The sequence below is a fragment of the Procambarus clarkii genome, chromosome 40 (genome assembly GCF_040958095.1).
Source record: "Procambarus clarkii isolate CNS0578487 chromosome 40, FALCON_Pclarkii_2.0, whole genome shotgun sequence".
Lineage (NCBI taxonomy): Eukaryota > Metazoa > Arthropoda > Malacostraca > Decapoda > Cambaridae > Procambarus > Procambarus clarkii.
Genome location: NC_091189.1, coordinates 38,069,847 through 38,084,434, shown reverse-complemented (window position 1 = coordinate 38,084,434; position 14,588 = coordinate 38,069,847). Strand labels below are relative to the sequence as shown.

The window sequence follows — 14,588 nt, the reverse complement described above, 5'->3', positions numbered from 1 at the left end:
GGGGAGGAGGGGGGAGAGGATTTGGGGAGGAGGGGGGAAAGGATATGGGGAGGAGGGGGAGAGGATATGGGGGGAGGAGGGGGGAGAGGATATGGGTAGGAGGGGGAGAGGATATTGGGAGGAGGGGGGAGAGGATATGGAGAGGAGGGGGGAGAGGATATGGGTAGGAGGGGGAGAGGATATGGGGAGGAGGGGGGAGAGGATATGGGGAGGAGGGGGGAGAGGATATGGGGAGGAGGGGGGAGAGGATATGGGGGGAGGGGGGGGAGAGGATATGGGTACGAGGGGGAGAGGATATGGGGACGGGGGAGAGGATATGGGGACGGGGGAGAGGATATGGAGAGGAGGGGGGAGAGGATATGGGGAGGTGAGAGAGGAAATGGGGAGGAGGGGGAGGTGGGACAAGAAATGGGAAGGGGGGAGGTAAGGAATTATTCGGGGGAAAGCGCCAAGCCTTTACGACTATATAGCATTTGGAAGGGGTCAGGATAAGAATTTGGGATGGGACGGAGGGAAGGAATGGTGCCCAACCACTTGGACGGTCGGGGATTGAACGCCGACCTGCACGAAGCGAGACTGACGCTCTACCTCCAGCTCAGTCATCCAGTAAACAGTCACGTGTTGGAATGGCGTGAGGGGGGAGGGGGGCGCTGGTGGGGGGAGTGAGGGGGGAGGGGGCGCTGGAGGGGGGAGTGAGGGGGGAGGGGGAGTGAGGGGGGAGGGGGCGCTGGAGGGATGTGAGCCCCGGCGTTGGAGAGTCAGGTACAGTGGGGGAGGGAGAGGAAGGAAGGGGGAAGGAATGACGTAAGGGGAAAGGGGAAAAGGAGGGGGGGAAGCGAACCCCCCACACACCGTCCAAGAAATATCAACACCACATAAAGCACCCCGTGACCCAGGCAACACCACATAAAGCACCCCGTGACCCAGGCAACACCACATAAAGCACCCCGTGACCCAGGCAACACCACATAAAGCACCCCATGACCCAGGCAACACCACATAAAGCACCCCGTGACCCAAGCAACACCACATAAAGCACCCCGTGACCCAGGCAACACCACATAAAGCACCCCATGACCCAGGCAACACCACATAAAGCACCCCATGACCCAGGCAACACCACATAAAGCACCCCATGACCCAGGCAACACCACATAAAGCACCCCATGACCCAGGCAACACCACATAAAGCACCCCATGACCCAAGCAACACCACATAAAGCACCCCATGACCCAAGCAACACCACATAAAGCACCCCATGACCCAAGCAACACCACATAAAGCACCCCGTGACACAGGCAACACCACATAAAGCACCCCGTGACCCAGGCAACACCACATAAAGCACCCCGTGACCCAAGCAACACCACATAAAGCACCCCGTGACCCAAGCAACACCACATAAAGCACCCCGTGACCCAGGCAACACCACATAAAGCACCCCGTGACCCAAGCAACACCACATAAAGCACCCCGTGACCCAGGCAACACCACATAAAGCACCCCGTGACCCAAGCAACACCACATAAAGCACCCCGTGACCCAAGCAACACCACATAAAGCACCCCGTGACCCAAGCAACACCACATAAAGCACTCAATGACCCAAGCAACACCACATAAAGCACCCCGTGACCCAAGCAACACCACATAAAGCACTCAATGACCCAAGCAACACCACATAAAGCACCCCGTGACCCAGGCAACACCACATAAAGCACCCCGTGACCCAAGCAACACCACATAAAGCACTCAATGACCCAAGCAACACCACATAAAGCACCCCGTGACCCAAGCAACACCACATAAAGCACTCAATGACCCAAGCAACACCACATAAAGCACCCCGTGACCCAAGCAACACCACATAAAGCACCCCGTGACCCAAGCAACACCACATAAAGCACCCCGTGACCCAAGCAACAGGGGGGGGGGGAATAATACCAATCTTCTCCCGGCCGATGATAACAAAACGAACGTACTGAACAGTAGGCTAACTATCGCCTAGCGAGACCCGAGGACCAACTACCAGATAAAGCTACAGTGAGGAGGACGAGTCAACACCTGAACAGGCACCAACACCCACCTTTGTCGGCGCACTACTGCACGACGAGAACAATGCCCAGCAGTACCCGTAACACCCCCGGGCAACTGTAGGCCAGTACAACTATATTAACGAACACACAGGACAGAAGTGTATGGGCACAGGTGGGCGGGCACACGTGGGCGGGCACACATGGGCGGGCACACGTGGGTGAGTGGGCGGTCGGGCGGTAACTGAGGTCTTGCCTTGCGCGTTAATTCTTACCGATGCCAAAACGTTTTGTCCAGCCAGCGAGAGGGGAAGGGGGAGAGGGGAAGGGGGAGTAGAGAGAGAGAGAGAGGGGGGGGGGAGGGAAAGAGAGCAGAACAGGAAGTGTTATTTAATTTCTCTAAAACATCTTTAAAGAGATAGTCTTTCTATTAATAATAACAATAACAGTATTAGTCATATTTTTGCCTGTTTGTACAAATACTTTACATTGAATAATAATACAAAGTATTAAATAATATTATACAAATGTATCCCTTTGTATAACATTGCACAAATGTATCACACTGAATAACGGTAACGATTTTTATTCACCGCCGAAATTGTTTCCCTAAAAAATGAAATACGGATTACTCAACACTCACGAACGTGCGCACAATTAGACTAATATCCTACCCATAATGCCTCGCACGCACCCCACCACGAGCCAGCCAATCACAGGCGCACACATCATAACTACAGATGACACAGTGCGCATGCGCAGCTCACCTCCAACATGTCGAGGGCGTGCCAGAACACGCTGCCACACTCACAGTGGAGTCCTAGGCATCCTCTTAATTATTAGAGGCGGTTTAGTGGCAGGGGAGAAATGTATAATACAATTACTTCATAATGCATTCAATAACTCCCCCTTTACATTTACATTTGCAATGTACTCTATGGGACTGTTGGATGGGGTGTGAGGGTGGCTGTTGGATGGGGTGTGAGGGTGGCTGTTGGATGCGGTGTGACGGCGCCTGTTGGATGGGGTGTGAGGGTAGCTGTTGGATGGGGTGTGAGGGCGGCTGTTGGATGGGGTGTGACGGCGCCTGTTGGATGGGGTGTGAGGGTGGCTGTTGGATGGGGTGTGAGGGCGGCTGTTGGATGGGGTGTGAGGGCGGCTGTTGGATGCGGTGTGACGGCGCCTGTTGGATGGGGTGTGAGGGTGGCTGTTGGATGGGGTGTGAGGGTGGCTGTTGGATGGGGTGTGAGGGCGGCTGTTGGATGGGGTGTGAGGGCGGCTGTTCGATGCGGTGTGACGGCGCCTGTTGGATGGGGTGTGAGGGTGGCTGTTGGATGGGGTGTGAGGGTGGCTGTTGGATGGGGTGTGAGGGTGGCTGTTGGATGGGGTGTGAGGGCGGCTGTTGGATGGGGTGTGAGGGTGGCTGTTGGATGGGGTGTGAGGGTGGCTGTTGGATGGGGTGTGAGGGCGGCTGTTGGATGGGGTGTGAGGGCGGCTGTTGGATGGGGTGTGAGGGCGGCTGTTGGATGGGGTGTGAGGGCGGCTGTTGGATGGGGTGTGAGGGTGGCTCTTGGATGGGGTGTGAGGGTGGCTGTTGGATGGGGTGTGAGGGTGGCTGTTGGATGGGGTGTGAGGGCGGCTGTTGGATGGGGTGTGAGGGCGGCTGTTGGATGGGGTGTGAGGGTGGCTGTTGGATGGGGTGTGAGGGTGGCTGTTGGATGGGGTGTGAGGGCGGCTGTTGGATGGGGTGTGAGGGTGGCTGTTGGATGGGGTGTGAGGGCGGCTGTTGGATGGGGTGTGAGGGCGGCTGTTGGATGGGGTGTGAGGGTGGCTGTTGGATGGGGTGTAGGGGCGGCTGTTGGATGGGGTGTGAGGGTGGCTGTTGGATGGGGTGTGAGGGTGGCTGTTGGATGGGGTGTGAGGGTGGCTGTTGGATGGGGTGTAGGGGCGGCTGTTGGATGGGGTGTGAGGGTGGCTGTTGGATGGGGTGTGAGGGTGGCTGTTGGATGGGGTGTGAGGGGCGGCTGTTGGATGGGGTGTGAGGGGCGGCTGTTGGATGGGGTGTGAGGGCGGCTGTTGGATGGGGTGTGAGGGTGGCTGTTGGATGGGGTGTGAGGGTGGCTGTTGGATGGGGTGTGAGGGGCGGCTGTTGGATGGGGTGTGAGGGGCGGCTGTTGGATGGGGTGTGAGGGCGGCTGTTGGATGGGGTGTGAGGGTGGCTGTTGGATGGGGTGTAGGGGCGGCTGTTGGATGGGGTGTGAGGGTGGCTATTGGATGGGGTGTGAGGGTGGCTGTTGGATGGGGTGTGAGGGGCGGCTGTTGGATGGGGTGTGAGGGCGGTTGTTGGATGGGGTGTGAGGGTGGCTGTTGGATGGGGTGTGAGGGCGGCTGTTGGATGGGGTGTGAGGGGCGGCTTTTGGATGGGGTGTGAGGGCGGCTGTTGGATGGGGTGTGAGGGTGGCTGTTGGATGGGGTGTGAGGGTGGCTGTTGGATGGGGTGTGAGGGCGGCTGTTGGATGGGGTGTGAGGGCGGCTGTTGGATGGGGTGTGAGGGTGGCTGTTGGATGGGGTGTGAGGGGCGGCTGTTGGATGGGGTGTGAGGGTGGCTGTTGGATGGGGTGTGAGGGCGGCTGTTGGATGGGGTGTGAGGGTGGCTGTTGGATGGGGTGTGAGGGGCGGCTGTTGGATGGGGTGTGAGGGTGGCTGTTGGATGGGGTGTGAGGGTGGCTGTTGGATGGGGTGTGAGGGTGGCTGTTGGATGGGGTGTGAGGGCGGCTGTTGGATGGGGTGTGAGGGTGGCTGTTGGATGGGGTGTGAGGGGCGGCTGTTGGATGGGGTGTGAGGGCGGCTGTTGGATGGGGTGTGAGGGCGGCTGTTGGATGGGGTGAGGGTGGCTGTTGGATGGGGTGTGAGGGTGGCTGTTGGATGGGGTGTGAGGGTGGCTGTTGGATGGGGGTGTGAGGGTGGCTGTTGGATGGGGTGTGAGGGTGGCTGTTGGATGGGGTGTAGGGGCGGCTGTTGGATGGGGTGTGAGGGTGGCTGTTGGATGGGGTGTGAGGGCGGCTGTTGGATGGGGTGTGAGGGCGGCTGTTGGATGGGGTGAGGGTGGCTGTTGGATGGGGTGTGAGGGTGGCTGTTGGATGGGGTGTGAGGGTGACTGTTGGATGGGGGTGTGAGGGTGGCTGTTGGATGGGGTGTGAGGGTGGCTGTTGGATGGGGTGTAGGGGCGGCTGTTGGATGGTGTGTGAGGGTGGCTGTTGGATGGGGTGTGAGGGTGGCTGTTGGATGGGGTGTGAGGGTGGCTGTTGGATGGGGTGTGAGGGTGACTGTTGGATGGGGTGTGAGGGCGGCTGTTGGATGGGGTGTAGGGGCGGCTGTTGGATGGGGTGTGAGGGTGGCTGTTGGATGGGGTGTGAGGGTGGCTGTTGGATGGGGTGTGAGGGTGGCTGTTGGATGGGGTGTGAGGGTGACTGTTGGATGGGGTGTGAGGGTGGCTGTTGGATGGGGTGTGAGGGTGGCTGTTGGATGGGGTGTAGGGGCGGCTGTTGGATGGGGTGTGAGGGTGGCTGTTGGATGGGGTGTGAGGGGTGGCTGTTGGATGGAGTGTGAGGGCGGCTGTTGGATGGGGTGTGAGGGGTGGCTGTTGGATGGGGTGTGAGGGCGGCTGTTGGATGGGGTGTGAGGGTGGCTGTTGGATGGGGTGTGAGGGTGGCTGTTGGATGGGGTGTGAGGGTGGCTGTTGGATGGGGTGTGAGGGTGGCTGTTGGATGGGGTGTGAGGGTGGCTGTTGGATGGGGTGTGAGGGTGGCTGTTGGATGGGGTGTGAGGGCGGCTGTTGGATGGGGTGTGAGGGTGGCTGTTGGATGGGGTGTGAGGGCGGCTGTTGGATGGGGTGTGAGGGTGGCTGTTGGATGGGGTGTGAGGGTGGCTGTTGGATGGGGTGTGAGGGTGGCTGTTGGATGGGGTGTGAGGGTGGCTGTTGGATGGGGTGTGAGGGTGGCTGTTGGATGGGGTGTGAGGGTGGCTGTTGGATGGGGTGTGAGGGTGGCTGTTGGATGGGGTGTGAGGGTGGCTGTTGGATGGGGTGTGAGGGTGGCTGTTGGATGGGGTGTGAGGGTGGCTGTTGGATGGGGTGTGAGGGGCGGCTGTTGGATGGGGTGTGAGGGCGGCTGTTGGATGATGTGTGAGGGTGGCTGTTGGATGGGGTGTGAGGGTGGCTGTTGGATGGGGTGTGAGGGGCGGCTGTTGGATGGGGTGTGAGGGCGGCTGTTGGATGGGGTGTGAGGGTGGCTGTTGGATGGGGTGTAGGGGCGGCTGTTGGATGGGGTGTGAGGGTGGCTATTGGATGGGGTGTGAGGGTGGCTGTTGGATGGGGTGTGAGGGGCGGCTGTTGGATGGGGTGTGAGGGCGGTTGTTGGATGGGGTGTGAGGGTGGCTGTTGGATGGGGTGTGAGGGTGGCTGTTGGATGGGGTGTGAGGGGCGGCTGTTGGATGGGGTGTGAGGGCGGCTGTTGGATGGGGTGTGAGGGTGGCTGTTGGATGGGGTGAGGGTGGCTGTTGGATGGGGTGTGAGGGCGGCTGTTGGATGGGGTGTGAGGGTGGCTGTTGGATGGGGTGTGAGGGGCGGCTGTTGGATGGGGTGTGAGGGTGGCTGTTGGATGGGGTGTGAGGGCGGCTGTTGGATGGGGTGTGAGGGTGGCTGTTGGATGGGGTGTGAGGGTGGCTGTTGGATGGGGTGTGAGGGCGGCTGTTGGATGGGGTGTGAGGGTGGCTGTTGGATGGGGTGTGAGGGGCGGCTGTTGGATGGGGTGTGAGGGCGGCTGTTGGATGGGGAGTGAGGGCGGCTGTTGGATGGGGTGAGGGTGGCTGTTGGATGGGGTGTGAGGGTGGCTGTTGGATGGGGTGTGAGGGTGACTGTTGGATGGGGGTGTGAGGGTGGCTGTTGGATGGGGTGTGAGGGTGGCTGTTGGATGGGGTGTAGGGGCGGCTGTTGGATGGGGTGTGAGGGTGGCTGTTGGATGGGGTGTGAGGGCGGCTGTTGGATGGGGTGTGAGGGCGGCTGTTGGATGGGGTGAGGGTGGCTGTTGGATGGGGTGTGAGGGTGGCTGTTGGATGGGGTGTGAGGGTGACTGTTGGATGGGGGTGTGAGGGTGGCTGTTGGATGGGGTGTGAGGGTGGCTGTTGGATGGGGTGTAGGGGCGGCTGTTGGATGGTGTGTGAGGGTGGCTGTTGGATGGGGTGTGAGGGTGGCTGTTGGATGGGGTGTGAGGGTGGCTGTTGGATGGGGTGTGAGGGTGACTGTTGGATGGGGTGTGAGGGTGGCTGTTGGATGGGGTGTAGGGGCGGCTGTTGGATGGGGTGTGAGGGTGGCTGTTGGATGGGGTGTGAGGGTGGCTGTTGGATGGGGTGTGAGGGTGGCTGTTGGATGGGGTGTGAGGGTGACTGTTGGATGGGGTGTGAGGGTGGCTGTTGGATGGGGTGTAGGGGCGGCTGTTGGATGGGGTGTGAGGGTGGCTGTTGGATGGGGTGTGAGGGGTGGCTGTTGGATGGAGTGTGAGGGCGGCTGTTGGATGGGGTGTGAGGGGTGGCTGTTGGATGGGGTGTGAGGGCGGCTGTTGGATGGGGTGTGAGGGTGGCTGTTGGATGGGGTGTGAGGATGGCTGTTGGATGGGGTGTGAGGGTGGCTGTTGGATGGGGTGTGAGGGTGGCTGTTGGATGGGGTGTGAGGGTGGCTGTTGGATGGGGTGTGAGGGTGGCTGTTGGATGGGGTGTGAGGGTGGCTGTTGGATGGGGTGTGAGGGCGGCTGTTGGATGGGGTGTGAGGGTGGCTGTTGGATGGGGTGTGAGGGTGGCTGTTGGATGGGGTGTGAGGGTGGCTGTTGGATGGGGTGTGAGGGTGGCTGTTGGATGGGGTGTGAGGGTGACTGTTGGATGGGGTGTGAGGGTGGCTGTTGGATGGGGTGTGAGGGTGGCTGTTGGATGGGGTGTAGGGGCGGCTGTTGGATGGGGTGTGAGGGTGGCTGTTGGATGGGGTGTGAGGGGTGGCTGTTGGATGGAGTGTGAGGGCGGCTGTTGGATGGGGTGTGAGGGGTGGCTGTTGGATGGGGTGTGAGGGTGGCTGTTGGATGGGGTGTGAGGGTGGCTGTTGGATGGGGTGTGAGGGTGGCTGTTGGATGGGGTGTGAGGGTGGCTGTTGGATGGGGTGTGAGGGTGGCTGTTGGATGGGGTGTGAGGGTGGCTGTTGGATGGGGTGTGAGGGTGGCTGTTGGATGGGGTGTGAGGGCGGCTGTTGGATGGGGTGTGAGGGTGGCTGTTGGATGGGGTGTGAGGGTGGCTGTTGGATGGGGTGTGAGGGTGGCTGTTGGATGGGGTGTGAGGGTGGCTGTTGGATGGGGTGTGAGGGTGGCTGTTGGATGGGGTGTAGGGGCGGCTGTTGGATGGGGTGTGAGGGTGGCTGTTGGATGGGGTGTGAGGGGTGGCTGTTGGATGGAGTGTGAGGGCGGCTGTTGGATGGGGTGTGAGGGGTGGCTGTTGGATGGGGTGTGAGGGCGGCTGTTGGATGGGGTGTGAGGGTGGCTGTTGGATGGGGTGTGAGGGTGGCTGTTGGATGGGGTGTGAGGGGTGGCTGTTGGATGGAGTGTGAGGGCGGCTGTTGGATGGGGTGTGAGGGGTGGCTGTTGGATGGGGTGTGAGGGCGGCTGTTGGATGGGGTGTGAGGATGGCTGTTGGATGGGGTGTGAGGGTGGCTGTTGGATGGGGTGTGAGGGTGGCTGTTGGATGGGGTGTGAGGGTGGCTGTTGGATGGGGTGTGAGGGTGGCTGTTGGATGGGGTGTGAGGGTGGCTGTTGGATGGGGTGTGAGGGCGGCTGTTGGATGGGGTGTGAGGGTGGCTGTTGGATGGGGTGTGAGGGTGGCTGTTGGATGGGGTGTGAGGGTGGCTGTTGGATGGGGTGTGAGGGTGGCTGTTGGATGGGGTGTGAGGGTGGCTGTTGGATGGGGTGTGAGGGTGGCTGTTGGATGGGGTGTGAGGGTGGCTGTTGGATGGGGTGTGAGGGTGGCTGTTGGATGGGGTGTGAGGGTGGCTGTTGGATGGGGTGTGAGGGCGGCTGTTGGATGGGGTGTGAGGGTGGCTGTTGGATGGGGTGTGAGGGTGGCTGTTGGATGGGGTGTGAGGGTGGCTGTTGGATGGGGTGTGAGGGCGGCTGTTAGTAGTAGGGATGACACGCTAAACAGGATTTTTTTGTTTAAATTCGCGTTTAGCGTGTTGGTTGTCCAGTTAATTTAAAATGTCGTGTTTAGCGTTTCGGGTTTTCTAATCTTTTTTCATAGTTAAAGACCGAAATTTGTCAAAGACCATTTTCGGAGAATATGTTCATAGAAGTTTGTTAAGAGTTCTTATGGAGAAAATTCAAAATTTTCAGAGTTCAGTTTTAATATGCCGCCAGGGGTTCCAGGTAAACTCTACGGACAAATTTAGTTAGTTTTCAAAATCGCGCATTTTTCAAAAACCGTTTTCGGATAAAGTGTCCATAAAAGTTTGTTAAGAGTTCTTACGAGGAAAATAATTTCATAAAAGTTTGTTAAGAGTTCTTATGAGGAAAATTCAAAATTTTTCAGAGTTCAGTTTTAGGAAAATATTTCAGAGTTCATATAATCACAGGAGTTTATTTACGAGTTTATGACCAAATTTAGTAAAACGACCATTTTCAGAGAATATGTTCATAGAAGTTTTGTTAAGGGAAATAGATATCTTAGCCCTGACTTTTAGTTTGTATATCCATTTACAGCTATTTCACCCAAAAAAGACCGATTTTCATCAGAGACCATTTGAAGACCGATTTTCCCATATAAGACCAAAATGTGACAGAGATTATTTTAGACTCAAATATTGTCACAGTCCAGTAAAGACAGAAAATTAAACAGAGTATATTTTTCAGGCCAATTTTCAGCAGTCCAGTAAAAGACTCAAAATTTAACATAGTCCAGTTTATGCCCGAAAATAATCAAAATAGTCAGTCTTGTAAACACCGAAAATTAGTCAAGAGTCCAGTTTGAGCCTGAATATTAGAGTCCAGTTCATGATCAAAATTAATCAGAGTCCAATTTAAGACAAAAATTAGTGAGAGACCATTTTAAGACCGAAATAATTCAGAGTTTTACTTACACCTGCGATCTTAATGAGTTCTTATGGAGGAAATTTAAAAATTATCAGAGTCCAGTTGAGACTGTATTTATAAGGATAGTTTCGCTACTAACAGCCCAGTTTTAACCCCATGTTAATCAGTCATATATCAAACGTAGTAAATCAAATTCAGTCAGTAAGCAAGTTCTAGCTCCTGTTCCCGCCTTACTTTATCCCTGTAACTTCTTTACCAAGTCCAATCCCCCTAAAATTTTAAACAGTCATATTTCAGATGTAGTAAATACGATCGGAACAATTACAGAGTTCTAGCTCCTGTCCCCGCCATAACCCTCTCTCATATCTTCGTTAATATCCTATCAATGTCCCTAAAATTTATACCCACTGTATTGCATAGTAAATTAGATCCAAACAATTACCGAGCTCTAGCTCATGTCCCCGCCTTAGTCTCCTGTCGTAGATTCAATACTAACAGTCCAATTTCCCTGAAATTTAAGTCCCCTATATTCCGTTCGTAGTGAATCATATCCGAGCAATTAGCGAGTTCTAGCTCTTGTTCCCACCTTAGTTTCCTGTAATATCTTTGTTAATATCTGAACAATTTTCCTGAAATTTAAACCCGCCATACTTCTAAATGAGTAAATAAAGAAAAAACAATTACCAAGCTCCAGCTCCTTCCCCCCACCTTAACCCTCTCTCCTATTTCATTAGTAGCAAATCAATTTCCCTGAAATTTAAAGCCTCTGTATTTCAGACACAGTAAATAAGATCCAAACAATTACCGAGCTCCAGTTCCTGTCCCCCACCTTAGTTCCCTCTCATATTTTCTTTAATATCTAACCAAATCCCTTAAAATTTAAAACGTAGCTATTTCAGATGCAGTAAATAAGGCCAAGGCAATTACCGAGTTTCAGCTCATGTCCTCTGCTTTAGTTCAATGTTTATCAAAATTATTTCATATCAAAACTCTCTGGGCTATCAAAAGTAACCATCATGTCCTTCAATACCCTTTTGTACTGAGCTATATAAATAATCACCAACGTGCTTAATATTCATGTGGTCAGATCGCACCCTACCTTCAATACCTTTTGTTTACTCAACTAAGCAATAATCACACCTTACCCTTTCCCACCCCCTACCTTCCCCCTTTCTCCCTTACCTCCCCTTGCCTTACCTTCCCCAACTCCCTTTCGCCGTTATCTCCCCACACCCTTTACTTTCCCCCCTTACCTTCTCATCCCTTACCTTCCCCTTCATCTCCCTCATTCCCATCTTATCCAAACCTTCAATAATCCTACTATATTTGTATAATTTCTCTATATTCACTGTGTTCTTCGCATTCTCATCCATGTTTTCTGTGTTCACTCCATGTTCTGCAAATGTTCACAGCATGTTCAGTTCATATTTTTCACTGGTTTTCTCCATTTTTCTGTGTTTTTGTCATTTCCCCGTATGTTTACTGTGTTCTTTTTCATGTTTCCATGTACGTCATATGTTCTCTGTACAACTTTTATACTCAATGGTCATGTTCTCAATGTTTTTAGCAAGTTCTTCAAAAGTTCATTGTTCATTCTTGTATTCCCTATGTTCTGTGCCATATTTTCATGTTCTCTGTATGTATGTCCTCAGCATGTAACCCACAACAGTCGGCTAGCTCACAGGAAACTTATTTACAGATAAGTAAAGAGAGGTATCACGGGCACGGTTCCCACAAGGCCAACAACCGGCTTCCCCAGGATGCAACCCACAACAGTTGCCCAACTCCAGGGTACCTCGGGTGGTACCTTGGGTTCATTCTTGGGTCTGGGTAGTCCTGTTGTGTTCATGCTCCACTCATAATTGCGAATCCTGGGCTGAAATCCCGGGCAGAATAGAAATGGTTGGGCACGTTTCCTATCACCTAATGCCTCTGTTCCCATAGTAGTAAATAAGTACCCAGGAGTTGTGAGTTCAACTGTTGAGGGGTTGCATCCTGGGGAGGGACAGTAGTTGGACCTTACGTCGATAAGAGCCTAAAGAATTAATATACCCAGGCTGCCTGTCCAACAAAATGAATTATATTTAAATATTACCTATTTACTATTAGCTAAGTGGAGTCATCAGGTGACAGGAAATGTGCCTACACGTCTCACTTGTCCTAGAATTGAAAGACCGCTGGAATTGAACCCATGACCTTTCAGTTGTGATCACTACGCATATATAATGACAATACTTTAATCATTTACAGTATATATATATACAAAACAACAGCATGTATATAGACTACATATATGACCAAACATCATGCATGGCAACAGTACCACATGTAGTGACAGCAGCAGTAACAACAACAGTAGTAGCAAACAGTACACTACTCGTCAGCTAGCTCAATCAAAGCGTAAATTAAAGGATATTTAAAAAGCAAGAAACAAATCTTTTTAAATGCCGTGTTGTCAGCTGGGTGGCCACACGAGGCGGGTGGCGACGTGTGGCAACCACCGCCTCACAGCACATTTCTCCTCTATACCTTATTTCTGGCAAAAATTGCAAAGCTACCTATGTCCCACTGACGCCAGTCACGTCACAAATATTGTTTATGGGCTTACCTGTAGTTGTCTTCTGTTGGTAGCGAGTTATTTGGTAATTATGAGCGGAGAAACCTCAGCCCCTGTCTTGCCCTGAACTTGTAAACACAACACTGTTGCCAGACTCCCGGCGCCTTCCACGGCCTCACAACAATTGGACGAAAATTTACATTAAAGTATATATATAACTCAATGTATATGTTATGTATATATTAAAGCTTTTATTCATGATATGTAATAGTTTGTGGGTATATATATGGTTATCGATGCAGTAATCTGTACATAACAACTTTTTCTCTTTAAAATTATAAGTAAAATTTGCATCGCTTATAGACGCTTGCAAATGAATATAATATTATCCCAATTTAACCCCCCATATTTACAAATTAAACCCCAAAATATTATTAATAAATATAACAAAATAACTTGAAACACCCCCTTCCAAATCCCTCAAAAGCCCCATTGTATGCACAGATACAATTAACTTAATATAAATACGCAGAATAGTTAACCTCTTCAAGGAAGGTAATCAAGATTGGCATCAGTGTGGCGCGTACGTTCGGTTCACTTAACACGTCCAATACCGGCGCTTCACACGGCGTCTATCATGTGACCCACGGTTGCGTCAGCCGCCAGTGTGAGGTGCATCTGGTCCCTGTGTATGCTTCTAGTTGTTTCTGGAAGCTTTGGTTTGAATTGCGTCACTAGGCGCAAGAAAGCCATGTCGTCTATATAGCTACGTTCTCTGGACGCTATATATGTTAGTCTGAACTGCGTCTCCCGGCGTAAGGATGCAGTATAATACTTAGCTACGTCTATGGTTTGCTATGCGTCACTCGACGTAAAGAAGCCGTTTAGAATATATTTATCTATATAAGGTATGAGCTTAGTTGCGTCACCGGGGGAAAGAAAGTTGTGTAGCCTAGCTATTGCTATATCTGTGGTCTGAGTTGCGTCACCTTGCGTATGGAAGCTGTTTAGTATATAAATGGTATGATTTCAAATGCATCACCGGGCGTAAGGAAGCTAGTACGTCTATCGGCTGAATTGCATCACCCGGCGTAAGAAAGCCATTTAGTATAGCTTCGTCTATAGAAGGTATGATCTGAATTGTCACCCCGCATAAGGAAGCCGTGGAGTCTATAGCTACGTCAATGGTTTGCATTGCGTCACCCGACGTATGAAAGCCGTTTAGTATAATTTCGCCAATAGAAAGTATGAGCTTAATTGAGAAATATATGTATATATATATATATATATATATATATATATATATATATATATATATATATATATATATATATATATATTTATATATATATATATATATATATATATATATATATATATATATATATATATATATATATATATATATATATATATATAGGAAGAAGGGGGACCCAGTTGAAAAATTGCATAAATTGCATATAATATAAAATTGCATATATTGCTTGAAAAATTGCATATATATATATATATATATATATATATATATATATATATATATATATATATATATATATATATATATACATATATATATATATATATATATATATATATATATATATATATATATATATATATATATCGAGAGGCCCGCCTCTCAACCGTCAATTAACCGGTGTACAGATTCCTGAGCCTATTGGGCTCTATAATATCTGCACTTGAAACTGTGTATGGAGTCAGCCTCCACCACATCACTTCCTAATGCATTCCAGTTGTCAACCACTCTGACACTAAAAAAGTTCTTTCTAATATCTCTGTGGCTCATTTGGGCACTCAGTTTCCACCTGTGTCCCCTTGTGCGTGTTTCCCTTGTGTTAAATAGACTGTCTTCATCTACCC

General features: G+C 51.9%; 1 protein-coding gene across 29 annotated transcripts in view; it reads right to left on the bottom strand.

Moving 5' to 3' along the window:
* The window catches only part of LOC123758034 (uncharacterized), a 247,631-nt gene extending 233,653 nt beyond the window's left edge, over window positions 1–13,978 (bottom strand). For 10 of the 29 annotated variants that reach the window (XM_069338989.1, XM_069338978.1, XM_069338971.1 and 7 more), the window contains exon 1: window positions 12,759–13,978. The gene's annotated coding sequence lies outside the window, so the exon portion shown is untranslated. Of the gene's footprint in view, window positions 1–2,086; window positions 2,304–12,758 lie in introns of all 29 variants that reach the window. The other 19 variants (XM_069338977.1, XM_069338975.1, XM_069338981.1 and 16 more) reach the window with 8 other exon arrangements.
* Window positions 13,979–14,588: the final 610 nt, after the last annotated feature.